Source organism: Telopea speciosissima, chromosome 1 (genome assembly GCF_018873765.1).
Source record: "Telopea speciosissima isolate NSW1024214 ecotype Mountain lineage chromosome 1, Tspe_v1, whole genome shotgun sequence".
In the NCBI taxonomy this organism is placed as follows: domain Eukaryota; kingdom Viridiplantae; phylum Streptophyta; class Magnoliopsida; order Proteales; family Proteaceae; genus Telopea; species Telopea speciosissima.
This window is the reverse complement of record NC_057916.1, coordinates 42,719,869-42,747,076: the sequence shown is the minus strand read 5'-3', so window position 1 is coordinate 42,747,076 and position 27,208 is coordinate 42,719,869. Positions and strand designations below refer to the sequence as shown.

The 27,208-nt window shown below is 41.2% G+C and overlaps 1 pseudogene; it reads right to left on the bottom strand.

Moving 5' to 3' along the window:
• Positions 1-18,023: 18,023 nt before the first annotated feature.
• LOC122649858 lies at positions 18,024-26,634 on the bottom strand (annotated as a pseudogene).
• Positions 26,635-27,208: the final 574 nt, after the last annotated feature.

Genomic DNA, 27,208 nt, shown 5'->3' with positions numbered 1-27,208 from the left:
CCTGCAGTGGCGGGAGCTGGAGCGTCCAGCCCAGCTAAACGACAACAAAAACAGGGGTTGGGTGGTCATTTAATAGGTGGGTCTCACCTGGGCCCCACATGTGAAATGACCAGCAAAATATCGGAATGTGAATTGATTTCTGTCACAGAAAATGAAAACAAATTATGACCACTGTTTGGAGTCTAGAAAACGATAATAAACCTAATCTCGTTTTTTTTGTTGTCCCATGGCCGTGGGCTTTCGATTTGGCTCTTGTCCTGCAGTGGCGGGAGCTGGAGTGTCCAGCCCAACTAAACGACAGCAAAAACAGGGGTTGGGTGGTCATTTCACAGGTGGGTCCCACCTGGGCCCCACATGTGAAATGACCAGCAAAATATCGGAATGTGAATTGATTTCTGCCACAGAAAATGAAAACAAATTATGACCATTGTTTGGAGTCTAGAAAACGATAATAAACCTAATCTCATTTTTTTTATTGTCCCATGGCCGTGGGGTTTCGATTTGGCTCTTGTCCTGCAGTGGCGGGAGCTGGAGCGTCCAGTCCAGCTAAACGACAGCAAAAATAGGGGTTGGGTGGTCATTTCACAGGTGGGTCCCACCTGGGCCCCACATGTGAAATGACCAGCAAAATATCGGAATGTGAATTGATTTCTGTCACAGAAAATGAAAACAAATTATGACCACTGTTTGGAGTCTAGAAAACGATAATAAACCTAATCTCGTTTTTTTGTTGTCCCATGGCCGTGGGCTTTCGATTTGGCTCTTGTCCTGCGGTGGCGGGAGGCTGGAGTGTCCAGCCCAACTAAACGACAGTAAAACAGGGGTTGGGTGGTCATTTCACAGTGGGTCCCACCGGCCCCACATGTGAAATGACCAGCAAAATATCGGAATGTGAATTGATTTCTGCACAGAAAATGAAAACAAATTATGACCATTGTTTGGAGTCTAGAAAACGATAATAAACCTAATCTCATTTTTTTTATTGTCCCATGGCCGTGGGGTTTCGATTTGGCTCTTGTCCTGCAGGTGGCGGGAGCTGGAGCGTCAGATCGCTAAGCGGCAAAAGCAGGGGTTGGGTGGTCATTTCACGGGTGGGTCCCACCTGGGCCCCACATGTGAAATGACCAGCAAAATATCGGAATGTGAATTGATTTCTGCCACAGAAAATGAAAACAAATTATGACCATTGTTTGGAGTCTAGAAAACGATAATAAACCTAATCTCGTTTTTTCTATTGTCCCATGGCCGTGGGCTTCCGATTTGGCTCCTGTCCTGCAGTGGCTGGAGCTAGAGCGTCCAGCCCACCTAAACGACAGCAAAAATAGGGGTTGGATGGTCATTTCACAGATGGGTCCCACCTGGGCCCCACATGTGAAATGACCACCCCACCCCCTGTTTTTGGGTGATTTCCATGGGCTAGACGCTCCAGCTCCCGCCACTGCAGGACAGGAGCCAGATCCGTGGGCTTCACCCACGTAACTCATCTGTTTTTTTTTCTGAACCCATATCAAATCAACAACAAAGGAATTCCGGAATTAAAATCTTGTGCAGTACCGGTGGGGCGGCGATGCACATCCGGTGGCACAACAGAGGCCACGTATGCCATATGTGCCACCTGACCTTTGCTGTGCCATTGGATATGCACCGCCACCCTATCGATACTGCAGAAGAGTTACGTGCTCCACTTTGAGATTGGTGTGTGGTTTGTGGGATTACATTTTCATAACAAACAATAAATAAAACTCATGCATCCTTAAACTCTCCTCAATATTATTGGACTTCGGCAGTAAACCCGAAGTCTTCTTTCCGTTCCCTGTCTTAGATGTACATGGATTCTTTCCCTTGACCTTTTGCGCTCGTAGTTAATGTGTGGTCAAATCATGACTTGTCCAGTAATTAAAAGAAGGTTGCCTCTCTGTTTGGGAGGAATATGTTTCATCTATTAAAGAAGGTTGCCTCTCTAATGTGTACATGAAAGAGGACCAACTATGATATCTAGTTAAGGACGTTAAAATCTGATTTTTAATGTGGGGATTTGATCAACAATCACTTAAAATTGTTATTTTAACTTTGGACCTCTTTGGTATCACTTTTCATATTCATTTTGGTATATTTAAAAAAATCATTATTAAAATCGATTTTGATAAAAAATGAAAAACTGATTGGTAACTACTAGACATAAAAGAATATAGAATGAGAAATTGTTTGGTAAATACCTATGTGTAAATAATTTTCATAACATTTTTTAATTGGTGGATGAAGAGATTTTCTTCTTCCCTAAATCAACTCTAAACAGAAAAAAATGAAGAGATTCTCTCTGCCTCCAGAACCACAACTGTCTCGGATAGATGGATAAGTAGAGATTAGAAATCAAAAAAGAAATGAACATGGTTCTAAGATTCAGAATCAGATCATCGATTTTGATCGAATCGTCTGGATACGAACCCAATTAAAGTCTGTTTCTAAGGTTCAGGTAGAATCAGAATCGGTCGTCGACGATCCTCTTCCTCAAATAATGCCTCTAGATGAATCACCTTTGCCACTTCTAATTTTATTAAATGCCTTAATTAGCAAAGCCTCTTAATGAGACAACCCCCATTTTCCTCCTTTGAATACAAATTATCTAGCTAACATTTAAGGTGTGACCTCACCACGACATTCCCAAAACTCCCCCAACTCAATCTCTTAACTCTTATCTATAAAGAAGAAAACCCCATAACTTCTCTCTCTTTGGGATACTTCAATTCAATATCAATTAAGAATGTCAGGCCAGCCAAACAGGAAGGCTTAAGTACTCTCTATCATTCCAAGATGAGAGTTATTCAATTCTACTGATTCAAGAAACATCCATCCAAACTTTTCAAATGTTCCAATTAAGGGTAAAAGAGTAAAGTTATTTGAGTTATTGGAGAATGTCTAGGCACTCTTCCAATTGCTTATACAGATGGTATCTTCTAAACCAGGGGAACCACACTACCAAGCCATTCACCGCCCTAAATCACCAGAGTTCTCGGTTTAAGAGAGAACCAGAGTTCTTGTTGCAGGACTTATACAGATGGTATCTTCTAAACCAGGGGAACCAAACTACCAAGCCATTCACCGCCCTAAACCACTAGAGTTCTCGGTTTGAGAGAGAACCCCCAGAGTTCGAAGAAGGAGGGACTTGACTTTCTATTTTAACGACCAAATGTCTATTTTACCCCTCATATTTGCGTCTTATGAGCATGCTCATTAAAGGGCGAAAAAATGAAGGAAATATAGATTTTGACCATGATACACCATGTTTTACCTATCTAATCCCTGCTTGACACGTGGAATGACTTGGATTACACGTAACCCGGCCCACGGCCAGAAAAGAGAAGACAACAAACGAAATGGTTATAAAGGTCTAGACACGTCAACCAGGCCAATTGAGAACTTCCAAGTAGGTGGAGGTTGATAACCGTAATTCAAGTGTAAGAAGATCAAGGATCCCGAGATCTAAGAGGAGAATCCCCCTTTTTTTGAGGGATTTCCTAATCCGAGCATGGGGGGACCACTTAACCAGAAAGGAAAGCTCTCCAGCGGATCCAAGGAGGATCAGAGACAAGGAATTGGGAAGAAAACTGTAGAAATAAGGGTCCTTGCACCCACATAAATTCATTCTTTGATCAATAGAGAAATCAAGAAACACTAAAGATTAGTCTTTGTTCTCCATAATCTTTTCTAGTCCAGGCTAGCTTGAAAGTTGCAGTGTTTGAGGATCTTTCCTCGAGCAACATTCTTTTTGCAACATTCTTTGACGCTGTCTATGGGAACGAAGAACAGAAACCTGCAAGAATTCCACCATGACAAACACCCGGCATCAATCGAAGATTTCTAGGGCCTCTGCTGCTCCTGTCGTCGCTCAGGGAGGAGCTCTGGGCGGACCTGCAGGCTCCCACCATGAAGTAGATGATCCAATCCTTGAGGTGAATGAATCACAGCATGAGGGGTCTCAACCAAGACTCCCCGGAGACCCACCACGGTATGTAATGACAGAACAAGTCGATGTGCTGGAGGCTCGATGGTAGGATAAGTTGGATCAGATGGTAAAACTGCAACGCGATTTCTTACAAGGGATCCAGGTACCACCGGGTCCACCACAAGCAAGGGAAAGAACCCCTTCCTTGAGCACAGCGAGAACCACAACAACGCGAATAATGCTCGACAGAAGGATAAAGAAGTCCAAGGGAACAGTAAGCGACAAGGTTCCCAGATGACCAAGGTCGAACAAGCTTTAAACAATAAAGTTTTGGAGCTACAGGATCAAATTTAGGAGGTCATGAGAGGGAAAAATCTAGCCCTAAATCATGACTTCCAATTCACTACCGATCTGGCCTTTATAGATGAGATCCGAGCGGAACTTCTGCTAAAAGGATTCAAGATGCCTGCGATTGAGCAGTATGTGGGCACGGCAGATCCAGAAGATCACCTGGAAACTTTTAAGTCATTGATGTTTTTTCAAGGCACCTCGGATGCAATAATGTGTAGAGCGTTCTCTTCTACCTTGAAGGGGGCGGCGAGACAATGGTTCTCGTGCCTCCGCCCATGCTCCCTAACCAACTTCATAAAGCTTGGACGGGCTTTCTTGCTCACTTCATGAGTAGCAGGGTCCACAAGAAGACAACCACTAATCTTTTGGCTATAAAGCAGCGCCTCGATGAGTCAATCATGGACTTTCTCACGAGATTCAACAAGGAGGCGCTAGAGGTGTGAAATTTAGACCAGATCGTGAAGTTCCAGGCTCTGCACAGCGGCATTAGTGATGTCGAGTTAAAGAGATCCCTGATCATGGACAAACCGGCGGACATGTATGAACTCTTCTCATGCTGCGAAAAGCAGATCAACCTTGTCAAAGTTCTCACAGCCGAACAAGAAAATGAAGGCAAACCCGAGAAGAAAAGCAAAGAAAAGAAAGATGCACAAGTTGGGGAGAACTGCAGAGAACAAAAGGAGGGTAAGAGAAAGAGAGATGACAAGGCCTGGGTTACAGAGAACGATACAGGACCAGAGTCGGTTTACACGGCCCTCATACATACCCGGGCATATATCCTAAATGAGATTAAAAACCATGTGACCATGCATTGGTGCACCAAGATGGTCAAACCTGCGTACGAGCATAATAAGAGCAAATACTGCAACTAGCAGGGGAATCTGGGACCAAATCAGTCTTATCGATTCTAAGCAGATCAGAATTGATTGGAATTGATCCCAAAAAACCCTAGATTCGGCTCTTATATTTGAAAACTGGTTTCAAGGGATATAATCCATTATCAAGGAAGTCAGTAGTAACATATGAACCATTCAACCGAATAAATAACTTAGTTCCAAACAAAAAAATATATCCAGAAATAGAAACAATGTTTCTCCTAAAACTGGAAACATAAAAATAATCTCTTAAAACCAAAAAAAATATTATCAAAACATAAATAAAAATCTCCAATGGCCTCTGCAATAGCCTCAGCCCCGGTACCCATTCTAAGATGAAACTCGTCCTTACTCAGCCTTCTTGTTAGCTTCACCCGTGTAACATTTGCAAATGTGGGTGGTAGAACCAAAGTCCACCAACCAAGTGTTAAATGGTTCTTTTGACAAATTAGACTCATAAAGGACAAAAGTTTAAGAAATACCTTCTTCCGACTTATTTTTTAGAGATGCCAGGAAAACATGATAGTTCCTCTTCCAATGTCCCTCCTTTTTGCAATAAAAGCAAGGTCCCTTTTCAGTTTTCTTACTCTTCTGAATTTTCTTGAATTCTACCTTAGGGGTCGTACCCTTGTTGGTCTTCTTCTTCTTCTTACCCTTTGGCTTACAAGAAGAAGGCTTTTGTTCTGATGCTAAGACCTCCGCTTTGCTTTTCTTTGATGTTGTCTTAACTTCTTGCAATATATTGCCAAGTTTGGGAAGTTCTACGAAGATTTTATTCATGTTAAAATTGATAATAAAAGACCCGTAGATATCCCGAGGAAGAGAGTCGAGTATAAGATCAGTTTTATATTCCAACTGGTGAGTAGTTCCGAGGGTTTCTAGTTCCTGGAATAAATTCCTCAACTTCATGGCATGGTCAATCACAGGAGTCCCTGGGGTCAACTTTGTACTGTGGAGAAGTGAGACTAGTTGATGGTGGGTGATGAGCACATTTATGTGTGAAATCTTAGGGCATAAAGCATGCATTTTACCACATTGAACAGAGTTACTCGGGTATTTTTCTATGTTTTTCAGGTTTTAGGTCATTTTATGCTATTCTGGGATATCGGGAGTTGTATCTCCTAATCTACACGAAAAGTCACCATATTTCTTTCCATGACTGTAAAGAGGATTGAATTTTGAGCAAGATGGATGTGATGTATTACAAGTACACGTTCGTTTAGGCCATCATGCAAGCGATTATTATTTTTGGGCCAGAAAAGAATAATAGGCCAGAAAATGAGTTGAAGTGCAAGCCCGAGCCCAAAACCAAGGAAGATTGACTAGCATTGATTTTAAGAGGGCGTTGGACGAATTTTTGAAGAGGAGATACTCTCCTATTTTCTCTCCCCTCTATTTATTTCTCTCTCCTAAATTCTCTCCTCCACATTTTCTCTCATGTACTTTCCTTTTTTTAATTATTTTATTTTTCCCAAACCCTTCCATGGCTCCCATCTCTCCTATTTTCTCTCCCCTCTAGTTATCTCTCTCTCCAAAATTCTCTCCTTCTCCACGTTTTCTCTCATCTACTTTCCTTTTTTTTATTATTTATTTTTTCCAAATCCTTCCATGGTTCACATCTCTCCTCTAACTCCCCACCATGTTTTCTCTCTCCATCTATTTTAAATTCCTAAAATCCCATCTATTCTCTAATTCTTCCACATGTCTATCTTGTTGCACAAGTATGTGTCCATCAAACCCGGTTCGGTCCGATTCAACCCAGTTCACCTTTGTATTGAACATTTATACATTTTAGTTTAATATTGTCACATGCGATATAAACTTTTTGAGCATTATGTGTTCGTAAGTTATACTTAAAATGGTAGTCACGACTAGGGTTTGGGCTGGGCACCCTTATCATATGGTCGTCGCATTGGGTATGCCTAGACATATGATGATAGGGTACAAATGCGAATGCTCACATGTTTGATGTGTGCATTGGCGAAGAATCTACTTTGTCGATTCCCTCATGTATTACTGCCAGATGTAGGAAGGGATAGACATGTGTCACCGACACCCTGTACTTGAGGGAACCCTGTCACTACAAAGTGTGATCGCATTCTTTGGTTCATTAATGACTGAGACTCAAGCGAGTCAAAGCCGGTGTTCTGGGAATGCATGAACACTTTGTGAATGAAGGAGTTATCCAACACGGTCACCACTGCCAGATTGGGGAACACCAAGATAGAGACTGTCTGTGCATGGTCGGATCAGAATCTGGATCCAGTGCCGTTTTGGAAATGGTTTTGCAAAAATCTATTTTACATAAAATGATAAATTATTTATAATTATTTGAACAAAGTATTTTATCGAGTTTTGCGGGACCCGATCAGGTGCACAGACGCTCTTATATGGACATGTACTATGGATTGGGGTTTGGCAGTACATGTGTACATGCCCTAGATTCCATAATGATGGTGTTGATTAGTGGGGGGGTTGTATATGATAAATTGTTATCATATAGGGAGTTATTTGGAATTTACTAATTTAATTGGGATTTTATTTAATTAATGGATTTGGTGCTAATTGTAATTATCCATTAATAATTAAATAAAAAATCTAATTAATACTTTCCCTATTTGATTCTGATTCTTCACCTATGTAGCACTTTGAGTTTAAACAAAATTGCCAGATTGAGAGAGAGAGAGTCAGACTCTCACTAGGGCTCTATTAAATCTATGTAGGATTTAATTAAATCCTATTATTATAAATAGGGGACCAACACGCAGGAGGGAGGTGCAGCTCTCCATGTTTTTGGAGCAGACACTCTCTCTCCTGCATTTTTGGTTTCTCTCTCTCCCTTTTGTGATCTCTCTTCTTCTTCTTGCTTCTCTCACCTGTGTTTGAGAGTTAGGGTTTTTGAAACCCTAGATCTGTGCTGAGGAGTTTGAGGGCATCTTGGATTGGCGTGTAGAACCTTGGTAGCACCATTGGAGGTTCAGATCTATTTGCTTGGAGCGCTCACTGGAGGAAGAACCACTGTCTATTGGAGGAGCAACACTTGAGACTCACCAGGTTAGCAATTCTTTATTAATTCCTTCAGTTCATTGATTATTAATAATTATGGGATGCGGAAGAAACTCAAATCGATTTAATTCCGCTGCGCATTCGAGTATGGGATGGACCCCTCTTGCCATGTGATGGACTAGAGATGAATTTCTCCGTCCCTATTGTGATAATTAATTTTATGGGACCCAATAGGGAAGGAGAAACCCTAATAGGGATGTACCAGGGTTCCCATGGGCGACCATGGGAAACCCTAAAATTTAATGGGGCACCCATGGAACACCATGGGATAACCCAGGGCGTGCAAAATCCTAATTTTGTAGTATATTGGTTTTCTTAGGGAACCATGGCTTGATCCCTGGACCGTTGTTTTACCAACAGTGTGGTATCAGAGCCACCTTTCCCACCCATGAATATTAGATAATTAATGCTTTAATATGGTTATCATGAGTGGGATGCAAATTGGCACATGGGTGGTTAGAATATGGTTGTTGTAACAACCTTCCCAAGTGTACATGTGTAGTTACAAGGTTGTTAGTGTAACAACCTACCCATGTGATGATGGATTTGGTTTGTTTTATTTATTCCCATTATTGAAGCATGTATCCAATTAAGGAGTGATTATTAATTTTATTAATTTAAATTTTTTAATCATGATTTATATGTGGGGGGGGGGGGGAGCGCACGCTGCCAAGCCTCTGCACACGCCCTCTCCCTATTGCCTGCCTATGTACGCATTCCCTTTGCGGGCTGTTGCCTGCGGGCAGCAAGCCTACGGGCTACAGCCTACAGGCTACTGTCCGTGGACAGTAAGCCTACGGGCAGCAGGCCTACGGGCTTGGCCATGGGCTGCTGCCCGTGGGCCTTGGGCTTGAGGGCTGCGCAGGGAGTGCCTACAACCTGCGCATGTGGGCTGCATGCACCCCCCTTGTTTTCCCTCCAGTTTAACAATATATAAAAAAAATAAAAAAAATAAAAAATAGATTTTTCAAAATAGAATTTTATTTATTTGTTTTGTTTTTTGGAGGATGAAGATGGGTGAAGGGATTCCCCCCTTTATCCACTTGTAATTAAAATTGTGATTTTAATTTTATGGGCTTAGATATTTGTTATCACATATGATGTGGTGGTTCAATAATTGATGGAATCCATGTTATAATTTTTGTTTACTTGCTTTATTGCCCATGCATGAAATTATATTATGATGTGATTATGGGAATGACATTCTAATAAATGGATGGATTATTTATGTATGTGATACATGAGGTTATGAGTGGATGTGATGCTTCTCTTTCTTTCTCTCTCTCCCCCTATCTTTTTTATAAACAAATGTACTCCACCCCATGGGCAGCCCAAATGGTGGGTTGGTTTCTCCATGCGGGGTTTCTTTATTATTATGGAAAGGAAAGTGTATAGAACTTTTTCCTAGGTTTCCATTATAATTTTAGAGGAGCTAGGACTCCTAGGGCATGTTGATGGTGATCCACATGTGGTGCTCAAAGTTTATGGAGATGCAAGTCACCTACTTTGAAGATGTGATCGGGCGGAGGAGATGATCGAGGCGTGGCATCTATGGCATGATAAATGCACCCAAAGTTATTAGTTTTATTTTTATTGGGAGGGTTCTTTAATTGCTTATGATAAAAATGTCACTATCCCATAATCACTTTTAATTAATATTGATTAATTATAAATGTTTAAATCTGTCCATGATATGTGAGAGTTGATAAATCCCTCTTTATTCACAATACATGTATGATATGAACTAGTCTTAATCGGTAGACATGCCTATGGCCTCCTATTGAAGATAAATGTAGAAAGTGTGTGACATGACCCCGCATAAGCTGACAGGACATTGCCAAGACCTCTGTCACACATTTATCTATATTTACCTCTATCTAGATACGTTAGGGTATGGATAGTGAGAGGGCACTGCGACAGTGGGCCATCTTTCATGATTCCATGATTCTAACTAATGCAATAGGTAAGTATATGACTTGGGTGTGTGTCAGCCGACAGGATCTGGACATGACACCCAGGTGGCCAAAAATGTTGGAAGCCCATGAGGCGGACAGCTTAGTCCACACTACCACGGTGTGTATAATGACTCCCGACAGGATAAGTTATGCATACAAGGGTTGTAGGTATCCAATTCATCTTTTCGGTTATGAGAAAAACCCAAATCATGAAAAACCATTGATGTGTGTGCTCAATTTATTATTTTCAATGGCCATTAATTGGTATGTGGTTATTTACTTGTGCATGTATAGATTAATATATGATGGCTGCCGTTAATTCTAACCTGTTAACACTTATTAGCGAATACAAACTTAATGGTACAAACTATGTCGATTGGTATCGAAGCATTAAGTTGCTCCTGACTGCTGAAGGACTGTACACAGTTCTAGATGAACAAGTTCCTCCTCAACCCGACCCAAACGATTTTGAGGCAAATGAAGAGATGCAGAAGTTCCTCATGAGGGATTCCAATGCATCACTCTATATCCTAGGATAGTTGGAAAAGTTAGTTGTAGACTCAGTCAAGGATATACGTACTGCTGGGGGTAAAATGGATAAGCTTGCTGAATTGTTCAACAGGCAGTTGACACACGCACATTCTGATGCGGTGAGTCAAATTCATAACTCCAAGTTGTCCCAGGGGACTCTAGTAATGGATCATGTAATGAAAATGATCAATCTGTTTGAAAAACTGGAATCCATGGAGACTGATTTTAGCCTGCGATACAAGACTGATGTGATTTTAGCATCACTCACTTCTGCCTACGCACCTTTTAGGATGTCCTATAAGATGTCCGAGAAGGAGATGGAGCTCACCGAGCTTGCTAATGCACTGGTAGAGGCTGAAGCATCCTTGAAAAAGGGCAAGGCTGAGGTCAATGCAACTGAGGCAAAACCTTCTTCAAATGGAAAGAAGAAGAAAAAGGGAAGTAAGGGCAAGACCTTGAAAGCCAAGGGTGGGAAGTCTGGCAATAAAGGCAAAGGCAAGTGCTTCTATTGCATGAAGGAGGGTCATTGGAAAAGAAACTGTCGTGCTTACCTGGCTACTGTGAAAGACAAAAAGTCGGATGTAACGAAGACTGCTAAAGAAGGTACATGTGATGTTCACGTTCTTTATGAGTCTAATTTGTCTTTTGAACCGACCAATTGTTGGTTGGTGGATAGTGGTTCCATTGTTTACATTTGCAATGATTTGCAGGGGTTCAAGGAGACAAGGAACCTAGAAAGAAATGAGGTGCATTTTCGGATGGGCACTGGAGCTGAGACCATGGCAATGGCTGTGGGAACTTTTATTTTGAATTTTAGTTCTGCTTGTTTAGTTTTAAAGGATTTCTATTATGTACCCTCTTTTAAGAGGAAGATTATTTCAGTTTCAAAACTTGTTTTGGACGGGTATAGCTTTTCCTTTAATACTAAGTTAATTATTTGTTTTAATAATTCCTTTGTGGCATCCGGTTATATGAAAAAGTAGTTTGTATTTTTAGAATGCCCTGTTAGAACGAATGTTGTTTCAAATGTTGATTTGAAACGGAAAGCAGCTCCAGTGAACTCAACATACCTGTGGCATCTAAGATTAGGTCACATCAATGTGGACCGAATCAGTAGATTAGTGAGGGATGGACCCTTAGAGAGTTTGAGGGTGGAACCATTCCCCATATGTGAGTCATGCCTTCAGGGCAAAATGACCGAGAAACCCTTTAGCAATAAAGGTGCTAGAGCCACAGATCTGTTAGAGTTGATACATACTGACGTGTGTGGACCCATAAACATACAAGCAAGATATGGGTATGAATACTTTATCACATTCATTGATGATTACTCAAGATATGGTTACATATACTTGATGTGTAGAAAATCGAAAGCCTTTGATAAATTTAAAGAATTTTAAGCCGAGGTCGAAAGACAGCTCGATAAAAGCATCAAGTCCTTACGATCAGATTGTGGAGGGGAGTATCTATCGGATGAGTTTAAAAATCATCTCATATCCCAAGGGATAGTTAGTCAGCTAACTAATCCAGGCACACCACAACAAAATGGTGTATCTGAACGACGCAATCGAACCCTATTGGATATGGTCCGGACGATGCTCACTTATAGTGAGCTGCCTCTCTCTTTCTGGGGGTACGCTTTAGAGACAACGATATATATCTTGAATAGGGTTCCATCTAAGTCTGTAGCCAAGACACCCTTTGAGTTGTGGAAAGGGCGAAAGCCCAGTATTCAACACCTTAGGGTATGGGGTTGCATAGCACATGTGCGAAAGCAACAGACAGACAAGTTGGAATCCAGGACTTCGAGATGCTATTTCTTAGGCTACCCCAAAGGCATGATAGGCTATTATTTCTATGACCCAGTTGACCAAAAGGTCATTGTAAATAAACATGTCACATTTCTGGAGGAAGAAATGATGACGCAGAGGTCCGAACCAGTAGTCATTAAAAAGCTATCAGATAGCTCAGAAACGTCACTTCCAGAAGTGAGACCAACTGACATACCCGCTGAAATACCAACACCTGAAGAACCTCGACGCAGTGGGAAGACTATTAGACCACCCACTAGGCTTACTCTTCTAACCGAAGAGGAAATAGTGGAAGAGTTCCACATGGTATCGGTTGAATTGGATGATGATCCGATGACATACTCTGAGGCTCTAAAGGATGTTGATGCCACTAGGTGGTTGGAAGCAATGCGCTCTGAAATCGATTCAATGCATTCCAACAAGGTCTGGACTCTAGTCGATCCACCACTTAGCGTCAAGCCGATTGGATGTAAATGGATCTTCAAGAGGAAAAAGGGCGTAGATGGAAAGGTCGAGAGATTCAAAGCAAGACTAGTGGCAAATGGTTATACCCAGAAAGAGGGTATAGACTATGAGGAAACCTTTTCACCAATAGCGATGATGAAATCCATTAGGATTTTATTGGCTATCGCCGCACACTTTGATTATGAGATCTGGCAGATGGATGTGCAGACTGCATTTCTAAATGGATTCCTTCAAGAGAAAATCTACATGGAACAGCCAGAGGGGTTTTCTTCCTTGGAGGAAGAAAGAAAGGTATGCAAATTGTAGAGGTTCATTTATGGGCTGAAGCAGGCTTCCAGGAACTGGAACATCAGGTTTGATCAATCAATCAAATCGTTTGGTTTTGATCAAAACATGGATGAACCATGCGTTTACAAGAAGATCAGTGGGAGGGCAATATGTTTTCTTATTTTATACGTAGATGACATATTGTTGATTGGTAATGATGTAGGTTTTCTTTCATCAGTAAAATAGTGGTTATCCACAACGTTTTCAATGAAAGACCTTGGTGAAGCTAGCTATATCCTTAGGATCAAACTCGTAAGAGATGGCCAGAAAAGAATGCTAGGCTTGTCATAGGCTATCTATATAGACAAAGTCCTGGCCAGATTTAGTATGGAGAACTCCAAGAGGGGAAGTGTTCCCTTCAGACATGGAGTCAGTCTTTCCAGATCTCAATGTCCTCAGTCTCAGACAAACATTGAAGAGATGAAGAGGATTCCCTATGCCTCAGCAGTAGAGAGTCTTATGTACGCTATGTTGTGTACGAGGCCGGACATTTGCTATGCAGTAAGTATGGTAAGTAGTTATCAATCTAACCCTGGACACGAGCATTGAAGAGCTGTCAAGAATATCCTCAAGTACCTAAGAAGGACTAAGGAATATTTCTTGGTTTTTGGATCTGATCAGTTGTCAGTATTGGGATACACAGATTCGGATTTCCAAATTGACAAGGATGACCGAAAATCCACGTCCGGGATGGTATATCTAATGGGTGGAGGTGCCATCATGTGGCAAAGTGCGAAACAAAAGTCTACAACTGATTCTACTACCGAAGCAGAATACCTTGCAGCTTGTGATGCAGCAAAAGAAGGTGTTTGACTGAGGAAATTCCTATTAGATTTGGAGGTAGTCCCTGATCTTGTCAAGGGCCTATTCCCCTGTTATGTGACAACAGAGGGGTCATTGCACAAGCTAAGGAGCCTAGGGCTCATCAGAGGAACAAGCACGTGCAGCGAAAGTATCACCTCATTAGAGAGAGTATCCGACAGGGTGACGTGAGTATCTCCAAAATTGACACAACTGAAAATGTGTCTGATGCCGTGACAAAGGGTTTGTCACCAGGTGTGTTTGAGAAACATATGGAGGGCATGGGTTTAAAATGTATGGGGAATTGGCTTTGATGTACAAGTGGGAGATTGTTGGACAAGTGTGTGTCCATCAAACCCAGTTCAATCCTGTTCAACCCGGTTCACCTTTGTATTGAACATTTATACATTTCAGTTTAATATTGTTACATGCGATATAAACTTTTTGAGCATTATGTGTTCGTAAGTTATACTTAAAATGGTAGTCACGACTAGGGTTTGGGCTGGGCACCCTTATCATATGGTCGTCGCATTGGGTATGCCTAAACATGTGATGTCAGGGTATGAATACGAGTGCTCACATGTTTGATGTGTGCATTGGCGAAGAATCTACTTTATCGATTCGCTCATGTATTACTGCCAGATGTAGGAAGGGATAGACATGTGTCACTGACACCCTGTACTTGAGGGAACCCGATCATTACAAAGTGTGATCACATTCTTTGGTTCATCAATGACTGAGACTCAAGCGAGTCAAAGCCAGTGTTCTGGGAATGCGTGAACACTTTATGAGTGAAGGAGTTATCCAACACGGTCACCACTGCCCAATTTGGGAACACCAAGATAGAGACTGTCTGTGCATGGTCGGATTAGAATCTGGATCCAGTGCCATTTTGGAAATGGTTTTGCAAAAATCTATTTTACATAAAATGATAAATTATTTATAATTATTTGAATAAAGTATTTTATCGAGTTTTACGGGACCCGATCAGGTGCACAGACGCTCTTATATGGACATGTACTATGGATTGAGGTTTGGCAGTACATGTGTACATGCCCTAGATTCCATAATGATAGTGTTGATTAGTGGGGGGGTTGTATATGATAAATTGTTATCATATATGAAGTTATTTGGAATTTGCTAATTTAATTGGCTCTTTATTTAATTAATGGATTTGATGCTAATTGTAATCCATTAATAATTAAATAAAAAATCTAATTAATACTTTTCCTATTAGATTCTGCTTCTTCACCTATGTAGTACTTTGAGTTTAAACAGAACTGCCAGACTGAGAGAGAGAGAGTCAGACTCTCACTAGGGCTCTATCAAATCTATCTAGGATTTAATTAAACCCTATTATTATAAATAGGGGACCAACACGCAGGAGGGAGGGGCAGCTCTCCACATTTTTGGAGCAGACACTCTCTCTCCTACGTTTTTGGTTTCTCTCTCTCCCTCTTGTGATCTCTCTTCTTCTTGCTTGCTTCTCTCACCTGTGTTTGAAAGTTAGGGTTTTTGAAACCCTAGATCTGTGCTGAGGAGTTTGAGGGCATCTTGGATTGGCATGTAGAACCTTGGTAGCACCATTGGAGGTTCAGATCTGTTTGCTTGGAGCGCTCACTGGAGGAAGAATCACTGTCTATTGGAGGAGCAACACTTGAGGCTCACCAGGTTAGCAATTCTTTATTAATTCCTTCAGTTCATTGATTATTAATATTTATGGGATGCGAAAGAAACTCGAATCAATTTAATTCCGCTGTGCATTCGACTATGGGATGGATCCCTCTTGCCCTGTGATGGACTAGAATGAATTTCTCCGTCCCTATTATGATAATTAATTTTATAGGACACATTAGGGAAAGAGAAACCCTAATACGGATGCACCACCCATGGGAAACCCTAAAATTTAATGGGGCACCCATGGGACACCATGGGATAACCCAGGGCGTGCAAAATCCTAATTTTGTAGTATATTGGTTTTCCTAGGGAATCATGGCTTGATCCCTGGACCGTTGTTTTACCAACATATCTCCCCTCAACCCTCTCTCTTTATTTTTTTTTCTCTCCCATTCCAATATGTTTTCTCTCCCTAAAAAAGACCCATTTTTCCTTAAATCCAATTCTTCCCTAAAATCTCTCTCTTCTCCCATGTGCTGCCCACGGCTATCTCAACTCCCATCCTATTTTATTTCTAAAATCCCAAACCCCCTCTCACTCACTCCACGATCTCATCTCTCTCACGGACTCTCTCTCTCTCTCTCTCAATTCTCTCGGTCTCTCTCCCTCCTATCTCTTATCTCACTTCTCTCTCGGTTGTATATTTATTTTTTTTTTTTCTCAATCTCCCACAATTCCACTCTCTAACCGTGCTTTCCCTCCACCCCTCTCTTCCTTCTCCTGCCCTTATAAATACATAAGGGGGTTGGGCTGTTGTTGGTGTTCATTGCTAATGAGAATTCTAGTATTCTTCTTATTTTTGACTTTTAGTTTTCTAGTTTTATTTGTCTGAATTTTATTTCAATGGTTGTAATTCCTTTTTATGTAAGTTTAATTCAAGGATTGCTCTTCAAGCAAAGTAGGCTTCATCAACAACATTGGTCCAATGCTCATTCAACATATTCAATTGCATGTTTGGTAAAAGGGAGTATCGATTCTAATTTTTTCTTTCTTTTATTTTTATTCTCTCTATTTCTTCCATCTCTTTATTTCATTCTCATTCTCATCCTATCTATTTGTTCCATTCTATTGAGATTTTATTTTTTGTCTACTCTCATCCTCATGTCTTATGTTAGATTCTTAGTTTGATAATTTTTATTTTATTTTTCAGATTAGGTAGATGTGAATTCAAGTTTGGTAGAGGAATCCTAATCAAGTTCAGTCCTATTCCAGCAATCTTCAGGTTTTATTTCTTTGATCTCTTGGATTTATGTTTTTTTTTTGTTTGTGTGTGGATGTGGCGATTTTAATCCGTCAATCTTGTAATCCGCGTTAGTTTTTGATAGGTTAGATGATGAATGGTTAGGACGTCAAATCGATAGATGCATGTGTAGGACCGTTAATTTAGTTTAATCATCTTAATCTGGTTCACTTTCACGTTACTTTAAATGAGTAAGATAGAGTGGCTTATCTCTTTGTGTTCGACCCATAGCTATGATTGACCCATACACTTACGGTATTATTTCTTGACAAACAGTGGGCATGTCTATTCTGCCTACCATACAATTCTTTCAGCTCCTCCAACATATCCTTTGTCAAGGCAAGATCCTTGACAGAATTAGTGATGGTCCTATTAATAGAACTCAAAACAAGAAGCTTGGCCTTAGAATTATTCTGCCAGAACAACTCATAGGCCTTTACAAGTTTAAGGTTCTTGTCTTTTGGGTATTCAAGCTCATCTTGCTTTAGGATAGACATTAGACCTTCTACGGTCAGGAGAAACGTAATGTTCCTCCTCCAGTCCACATAGTTTGCGCCAGTTAAGGTGTGGTCTTTGATAAGGTTAGCATAATTGATTTGGGAAGACATTGTAGCAAATCTATACGATGTACAAAACAACAAATTAGCATGATCTAAAACCATTGAAAAGAAGGGGCAGTATCAACGGTCACTCAGACCTTAAACTTCCCTCCAAGCTTTGGGGTGTGCATTGGAACAAATCAACCCTTATGCACATGACTTAGCCTATCAGAGTTCATCACATACTTGTTGGTTGAGTGGACTATTATGTCCGTCACGTAGACTTCCAATGATTTTTGGCCACCTGAGTGTCATGTCCATTTTATTATACTGCTTAAAGTATTAATACATTTATTAGGACATTTATATAAGCCAATTAATACGGTTCTGATAGCTGAAAATAGGATCCAATGTTATATTACATAATCGGCTTGTAGAAAGCTGAAAGTAAACTATCATCAACATGCTTTGAGGTTGAGTTACAAAGCTCCAATTGTAATAGGTTTTACTATCAAGGATAACACATGGTCCTTGCTTTTTGTTGTTCTCGACACCAAGTCCATCTCCATATTGGTATATACAAAGTGGTGTTCAGTCAAGATTTAGACAGACTTTGACAAATTGGCTAGAGAAAGGAGAATTGGTGATAGATTTGTTCATCAATTTCCATGTCTCCATAATCCTATCTCTAATGTATTGACGGGCAACTTGCTCAGAAACTTTATGCTCATGCATGTAACAATGGATTGATGATGAAACATCGCCTCTCTCTAGCTCGGCCTGCATTAATGAACCCAAAAAATATTATTAGGTTCTGTGCATGATTTCCTAACAATGTAGAAATATAGAGAAGAGTTAGATACCGATGAAGTGGCCAGATCATTCGAAAGCCTACAGATCATGGCAGGACCAAATATTAGGTCTGGATTGCTCCCCAGGCATTCAGGCACTTCTTCATTAATCTCTTGTCCTGTAGCAAAGAATGCATGGAAAAGGAATACTGTTCCAGAACTTGAAACCCATCCATTCTTCAAGTACTCCTCAGTTGATGGGGTTTTTCTGCTTTGGTACCACTTGGCCTCAACGAACATTGCCTTAATGAAATCTGCCCACTGAGACAAATTGGAAAAGAAAAAAAAAACATGGAAGTTTTAGTAAATTGATTTCAAATTCTATATGTGGAAGATGATACTTTTGTATTAAAGACATGATACCGTTTTCTTCGAGTATGGTAAGATATCCCAACCCTGTTCTTTGAGAATGTCATAGGCCATTTCATTAGTGGTGTTGAACAGAGCTAAGAAAGAAATTTTCATATAGTCAGGACGTTCTTTCTTTGCCGCAATATCCCATCTGAAACAAAACAAATATGCAATCATTGTTGCAAGTCATATATATCTGCTTTTTATTTTTATGTTATGAAAGAGCAGATAAGGTTGCTCCATTGTGACCAAGTGGTCACGAGTTCGAGTCAGGAAACAGCCTCCTCTAAGGCTGTGTACATTATGACCCTTCCCAGACCCCACAGTGGTAGGAACTCCGTACAATGAGTACACCCTTTTTTTTCCCTAAAGATCAGCAAGATTATATTAAGAAGAAAAAATTACAAGTGTTTAACATCCATGCATACATAGACAATACAAGAAAACAAGGAATAGGGTAGATATCCACCTACTACAAAAAGAAAAAAGGTAAAGAACTACTCCACAAGAAATAAAATCACATACCAAATAGTGGGACAAACGATACCTTGGCCGACCCACAAAGTCGTCAAATAGGAAATCCCTAACAGAGGAGCGAAAGATCAGGAAGAAAGGAGATGACTCGCCCCTTTAGGCTACTGACTTTGCCAAGAAATCAGCCATTGAGTTTCCTTCCTTGAAACAATGTGATATTTTCCTTCCCGAGTACACCTTTTTTATCACAGAGCAAAATAATCCCCCAAAGGGAAAGGAAAATACAAATCTTCAAATGATAGTTCATTCAATTTATTAATTAAAATTGTTTAATTTTAATCAATGATTAGCTTCAGCTACAGTTGATACTAACCTCTTTCTACCCACAAAAAGAAAATTTTAAAAAAGATACTAACCTCTCAACTGCATCAATGAAGAGCTCAAGTTCCTCGAGAGAGCCATAGACATCATAAATGTCATCTATTATTAGAACAAAATTCATGACTTTTGTAAGCCAGTTTCTACAACGCTTATACTGAGGCTCATAGGTGACCCCTGTACTAAACAAGAAACTCTCCACAAGATGGTCCCTTGCAAAGTTCAATTTCACTGTTAAACCAAGATTAAATAGAAAATCAAAAGATTCAATTAGTACATGTCACAATAAATAGAGATACAAACTAATAGAAAGACTCTACAACTCCATGGTGACAACATGAGGGAGGATATTTCAAAAACCTCAATAACTTAGGAAAAAAACCCTTAATACTACTGCATCCCCACATGCAATATAACATGGTACTATTTGAAGTATCATTATCCAGGCAGGTGGTATAATTCAATCACGAGATTATCTTGTGTAGGAATCATATGCAATAATATTGAGATACCAAACTTAAATGAGTAGAAAGTTACTTTCTATGGTAAAAGATTTCAAATTGTCACTTGGGGCAACTTCTTTCAGAAACCTGTACAAAAATTATGTTAGAAAAACTGACAGGGTGAGCCGTGTCATTTGACCTATGGTGTAACCGAGAGTATTTCGAATTGTCCTCCAAAAGAAAACAGTCTACTGACTCCCTTGGTAATCGTGCACTTGACTACTAGACCCCTTTGAGTATTACATGATTGTGCTCAACTAAAAGAAAAACATTCACAATAGTATCACTTTCGAAACTCAACAATAACAAATAGAAGAAATAATAACAACACATGCACACAGATGACACAAGTAGCATTTGATTGATTGATTGATCCTCCAAAGGCTAAATTCCCCTTCATTTATATACATAGCAAGCCACTTTTAGAAGATTAGCAACTTAAAAAACATTCATGGCCAGACATTAAGGATCTTCAAAAAACAAAAGAAACAACTGTTTTAAATCTTCATTTATTTTATGGAAAATTTCATAGACACCTCCTATAACTATATCAAATATCACGGACACCTCAAATATTGTCAAAATATCATAGACACGCTTTACTTTATGACTTTACTTCAACTTAGTCCACTCTGTTAGGTCTGTACAATTAAGTCGTTGTTAACTCTTTTATAATGATGAAATTACCCTTACCACAGGATTAACTTCCCAAAATACCCTTAAGGTTAAAGAAGCAAGAACAGGGAAGGGGGCTTCTGCTTCTTCTTCTTTCTCCTCTTACAACCCCTGTCCTCCAACTTCACCCCCACCCTGCTCCTTCAACCTTGTACGAAATTCCTTCCGGCGCTAGATCCAATGGTCTCCCATAGACTAGCATAAGAAAAACCCTCAACCAAAATTCTCCTTCAGTCAAAAACAAAAAGCAGAATTAAATAAAAAAAATCCAGAGAATCCAATGAAGATTGTTGTGTTACAAACTTACAATACCATTGGCTCCGGCATTGGAGTAATAGTGGAAGAAATTATTCAGATCAAAGGCGACAACAGGGAGACGACCTTCGCGAGCATAAGATTTAAGGGCTGCGGCGACGAGCTCTCCCTCATTGATGACGAATCAGAGGGGTCCTGCGCGGCTAAAAATCGCGTGGTTGCCCTCGCAGGGTGTGAGTAAAGCATGAAATCATACACAACAGTTTCCACCATGCAAAACGGCCAGAGTGAAGAAGAGAGGGAATTTGGGATTCTATAAAATCTGAAAGCGAATTGAAATCAGAAAAGGAAAGATAGACAAAACAAGAGAGATTTTTTATTTTGGAGGCTTCCCAATGAAAGAAGGAAAACTATAAATAAAGATAAAGAAGATCATTCCTTATGGCCGGCTTAGGTTTGAGAACAGAAAAGCTCATGCATTTAGAGCTTCTTTTCTCGCCTCCACCGGTCTGGCCATCAATAATTGCAGAATTCTCCTGGACCATTGCTAGGGAAAGATCGTAAATGAGTAAGAAAGATTGGGCGGGGTTGCAGGGAAGGGAGGGGCGGGGTGCCGGAGAGGGTGGAGCTGGGCAGGGACAGGGGGAGCTGGATGGTGTTTTAGGGCATAGTAGAGTTGCAAGGAAGGGTGGGGAGTGGGGTGGTGGTGGCGGTGGCAGTGATGGTGATGGTGACAGTGGTGGTGGTGGTAGTGGCATTAACTGTACGTGTTTTTTTTTTGGTAGAAGCATTAACTGTACTTAACGTGAGGGGGAAGGTTGATATTTTGACACTGTTAATTTGGGGCGTCCGAAATATTCAATATACTTATAAGAAATGTCCGCGAAATTTTTCCTTTATTTTAAAATATTATTTAAAAACAATAACTTTTTATGTCCTAGTTATACCTTGATGCAAGTCTGAGATCTCTCTAATGTACTGGTTGCACCATGTTGAAGTCCAGCTTAGCCAATTCAAGAATGATTGGATTCAAATCCTCTTGTCCCTGATATGCATCAATAAACCACCTTGTCTCTGCCCTAAGCATCCTCCAGTGCAAGGGAACTTCCAAGGAATGCTTCACATGGTTCTCAAGATTTGAATCTCTGTAGTCCTTTAAGTCTTCAAGGTGAAGTCTCTGGCCTCATCCAATATACTCTCCCCTTCTGTACCGAGGTATGAAGCTTCATACAAGTTCAGCATTCCCATAGTGTCATTACAGAGGGACTCCTTGAATTTTCCTTTTTCATCCAAGAATCCACTAAACACATCTGCAATCATAAGATCTTGCTATATATTATGGGTATGGGTTACAACTAAATTAAAGAAACAATTTTTTCTGATGTCACTGAAGAACAAGATTAAGAACCTTAAAACTACCTAGGGAGATCAGATATCCATGTTGCCTGAGGAGCCTAAAATGGAGAGCAGTTGAGTGTAAATCATCCTTGATGCACTTATCGATATTTCTGTCGTTGTATACCTCTTGCAAGGTTCGGTCTATCTCTTTATCGAAGAGGTGTCCCAAACCCAGCCTTTGCAAGACATCGATCAGCTTAAGCTGAGCGAATGGTTCAACCTCCTTGTTGAGCATAATCCTGACATCTTCTGTAAGTTCCTTAGCTCTTGATCTGAATGTTTCATCCTACATAATGGATTTCTATAATGAGCATATAAAATCAAAGAAACCAACATGAAAAATTTTAGAAAACTAAATATATTTATGGGCTACTAAAGATAAATTAATTACCACATAACCACTATGTAATGACTCAGACGAAATCATAATCCCAAATGGTAGGTTGATAGACTACTTGTGGCTTATTAATGTCTTCTGCTTGAGATTGGATGCTAGCATTAGCAACACATCTGATCTGCCAATTGGATCGAATGTTGCATGGAGCTCCCAGTATGACATATCGGGTAGGTAGCATTAAAACAGAGGAGGGAGGGTTCAAAGCATGAAGTTGAAGAGCCATTCTCTTTACTATTCTTTTTATCTTTTCTGTTACAATGCTTATGGCCTGAATCCTACTTTGCAACATCTATCACATATGTATACATATAGAATATAAGGATTGATTACTGCCAGAGAAAATAGATAAAAAATTAAAAAAAAAGATTTGACCATTGTTTGGTACTACAAAATTTTGGTCCATAAGTTTCTCAATGTCGTAGTTACAACAGATATTTTGAGATGAAAAGCCAAACCCATATCAAATCAACGAAGAAGACATGACCATGATTTGGATTTTTATGTTTAGTTAACTAAACCATATATGGATATTAGTAAGCTTGAGAAAATTTCAAGAAGCTTTTGAGTGGCGATATTTAGTAGAATATGTATGGCTTACGTATTTGTGAAACTTTGAGAGGAGGGAGATACACAATTAAAGGTAGGGACTGAGATTTCATGGCTCGGCATGTTGGAGAAATTCTTTCACGAAAGTTCGGTTGGATTCTAGACGTATAAGGATATAAATAACTCAAACAACGGAAAATTATCGCCCCTAGTAAAGATCCCTCATACCACGTAACTGCTACCTAAGGATTCAACGAAATCATAGTCCCAAATGGTAGGTTGGTAGACAACTGATGGCTTATTATTGTCTTCTGCTTCGGAATGGATGCTAGCATTGGCAACACATCTGATCTGCCTATTCGATCAAACATTGCATGGAGCTCTTAGTATGACAAATCGAGTAGTACACATTGAAACAGAAGGAGGGTTCCAAGCATGACATTGAAGAGCCATTTCTTGACTACTGTTATGTTATAATGCTTTGGCCTAAATACTATATTTGTATATATATATATATATAGGGAAGCAGTTTTCTATACAGAAGTGTGGCCTACGGTAGCACTCCCATGTGTCATATATATATATATATATATATGGCAATAATACAACACCACTTTTTCAGAGAAAGTCAGTGAAGGGCAACTCCAGACCAAATTTTACCGCTATACTTGTAGTAGGAATGTTTCTATTGCAAATCATTCCTGACACAAGGCTGGCAGCAAAAGAAATGGGATCTTAAAGGGTATTTTAAAAAATACTAAAACCTAAGAGTATATTAATGAACCCAAAGGGAAAATGAATTATTCCATTTCCTTGACTGCCAACTTTGTATCCCTAACATTCCTGCTACAACTGCAGTAGCAAAATTTTTTCTGGCAACTCTTACCAACAAAACAGGGATACAAAAGAAAAGCAGGGCTGCGGTCGCCACCAAATTATACGGTTTGAATTTAGAAGCACTCTGTTGCGTCAAGAAATCGTTGAGCGGTTCCTCGAGTGTCGTATCCTGCAAAAGGACCAAAGTGACAAAGGAGAACCAGTGTGGTTCCGGCCTAGGACTCTCCGATGCCTAAGTTAGATCTCTTTGAGCAAACAGATGATAAATAGAATTCAAGATGAGTTAAGATGTCCCCTCATGGGGTAGAGTACTTTTCCTTTTATAGTGAAACGTGGCAGTGTGGAGAGTCCCAGTTGATGGTGAGTAGTCCTCGTAGTTGATAGAGTCCCCAGGTAGCAGGGTTCGTCCTTGACTGGTTGTCTTCCCGTGAGACGTAGTGTCATAATAGACTTAGTATCCTTGATGGATAGACCTATCTATGTGGTAGATGAGGTTCCCAATGTATGAGTCCGTCCAGACTACGTGACTGGCGGTGGCCTAGAGTCCTTTGTGGTGGGACCTGTCTTGTTGAAGGTGGTGGTCGTCGTGTTCAAGGGAGACCGCGCCCAAAGGGGTTCGTCCCCGGGGTAGACTGGGCCCAGGGATGACTGGGCCCAAGGGGTTCCGCGCCCGGGGCCCGTGGTCCACGCCCAATGCCTACTGTCCGCTCCCGAGGTCCGCGGTCCATGCCCGGGGTCTGCGCCCTGGTCCTCGTCCGTGTCTGCACCCATGTTCGTTCTGGGTCGAGTCTCTCCTTGGGTCGCCTGTTTGGTTCTAGTCCTGAGCTGGACCTCCTTCCTGGGTTAGGGCACGAGGCAGTCCCTGGTTGGTCAGGGTGATTTTGGGTTTATCATTTGCCCCCCACTCTCTTGGAATGGAGTGCTCAAGAGAGTATCCTCTGTATTTTTGTACCAATTAAGGGGTTCACGGTAAATAATCTCTTCTCGGAGGGTGTGCCTGTAAATTATTTGATGAGGGAGAGGTTGTGGGTTTAAACCTCTCCTCTCCCATGTCTTTGTCTTTTATCTCTTCTCTCTTTTTTGTAGATATATGCTCCTACCTCTCTCTTCCTTTTTCACTTTTTCCATTTCTCACTTGCTTTTGCTTTTCACCTCTTGCTTTTTTGCATCTTCTACTTTTGCTTGGGCTTTCAGCTTGGTTACTATTCTTTGTGCCCCCTATGTGTTTGTTCCTGGGTTACAATGAATAGTAGTGCCTTCTACTTGTTTGCTTGATTTCACTTGGCCATTAGCCTTGCTTTGGTGGCTTGCTTAGTATCATGCTCACGGTCTTGCCCATTGTGCTACGCATTTATCACTCATACCTCGACCCTTGCTCATGTGAGGTCGACGCCCGTCGCATTTTTGGTCCACACCTCTCATCCTGGGTCGCGCCCATGTGAGGCCGATGCCCTTCATTCGAGCCCACGTGGAGGGTCGATGCCTATCCTCCTTGGTCTGCCCCCGGTGCTCTCGATCCACGCCTGAGCCTCGTTCGCGTCTAAGCTTCGACCGCGCCTATGCTCAACCGCACCTGTGCTCGATCGCGCCCGTGCTCGATTCGCACCCGTGGTCGATTTGTGCTTGTGCTCAATTGCGCCAGGAGCTCTATCCGCGCCCATGCTCGGCCGTGCCTGCTCAACCACGTCTGTGCTCGATCCACGCCCGTCTTGTGTTCGATAGACGATCGTCCCCGGCCTGTGCCTGTTGCTTGATTGCCGCCCATCCAGCGGTCAGCGCCTATTGCTCGATCGATGCCCGTGCCTCTTGATCGGCGCCCATGCAGCCTTGATCTGGGTTTGGTATGTGTTTTTTTTTGTTTTTTTGTTACCTTCCTGATTGGTTTGCATGTTGATGGTTGCAGGTTGGCATCGCTCTTCTTGCGTTGGTTGCTTGACTTTGGGAGACCGTCATTCTGATTAAGTAGCTAGCTTGCTTCATTGTCTATTCATGTTGTCGTCTAGCGACTCTGACCTGACTACTGTTGTGGTTGGGTCTTCTGGGGAGTCCTCTTCCGGGTCGTCTTCCCCTACGGACACCTCTCCCTCGTTGTCTTTCCCTACTGCTAGTGTTGGGGAGGAGGAGGTTTCTAGAGACTCCACCCTTAGTAGGGGTAGTAGGGTCTCCATGGCTTCTACTTCTGTTGGGGGTCTTAGGAGTAAGTTGGTTCACATCCCTAGCATTGTGACCACCTCGAACTTGGTGTCACTTCACTGAGAGTTCCATATACCTTTTGAGGTTGTGCTTCGCGACCCTAGACCCGACAATCGTGCTTTTGCCCATCAAGCGAATGAGGTCTGCCTCTACCATATTTTCTTCACCCATGGTCTTCGCTTCCCTGTCTCCCATTTTGTGGAGTTGGTGTTGGAGCACTGGCATCTTACCCCTGGGTAGGTGTTGTCCAACTCTTGGCGAGTCATCCTGGGTTTCTATGTGTTCTTTGCCCGGATGGGGCGTGCCGCTACCATTTCCCTGTTCTCGTACTTCTACGTGTTGAAGAAGGGGGAAGGTGGGTGCTACCACTTCGCTTGTCGTCTCGCTAGGGGGTCTCTCGCCACGCTCGATCCTCTTGTGGGGATCACTAGCTCGGTGAAGTACTGGAGGGACTACTTCTTTTTTACCATGGTTCCTCGGTGTGTACTGCGGTCTTCCTAGGAGGCCATTGATGTCAAGAGGGTGAACCGTTCTCTTTAGTTGAGCTACTTTGAGCGCGACTTCCTCCAGCGATGTCAGGGATGTTATCCGTTCGATGTCCATGAGTTGGATTCTGAGGCCTTCCTATGTCTTTGGAAGCTGAGTCCCGGTAAGATCTTTGGTTTCTTAGTATTTGATGTTTGCATCTGTATTTTTCTTCTAATGTACCTGTTGTTTGACTTGTCTTGTGTTCTTGATTGGATGTCATTGTACAGTGGACATACGATCG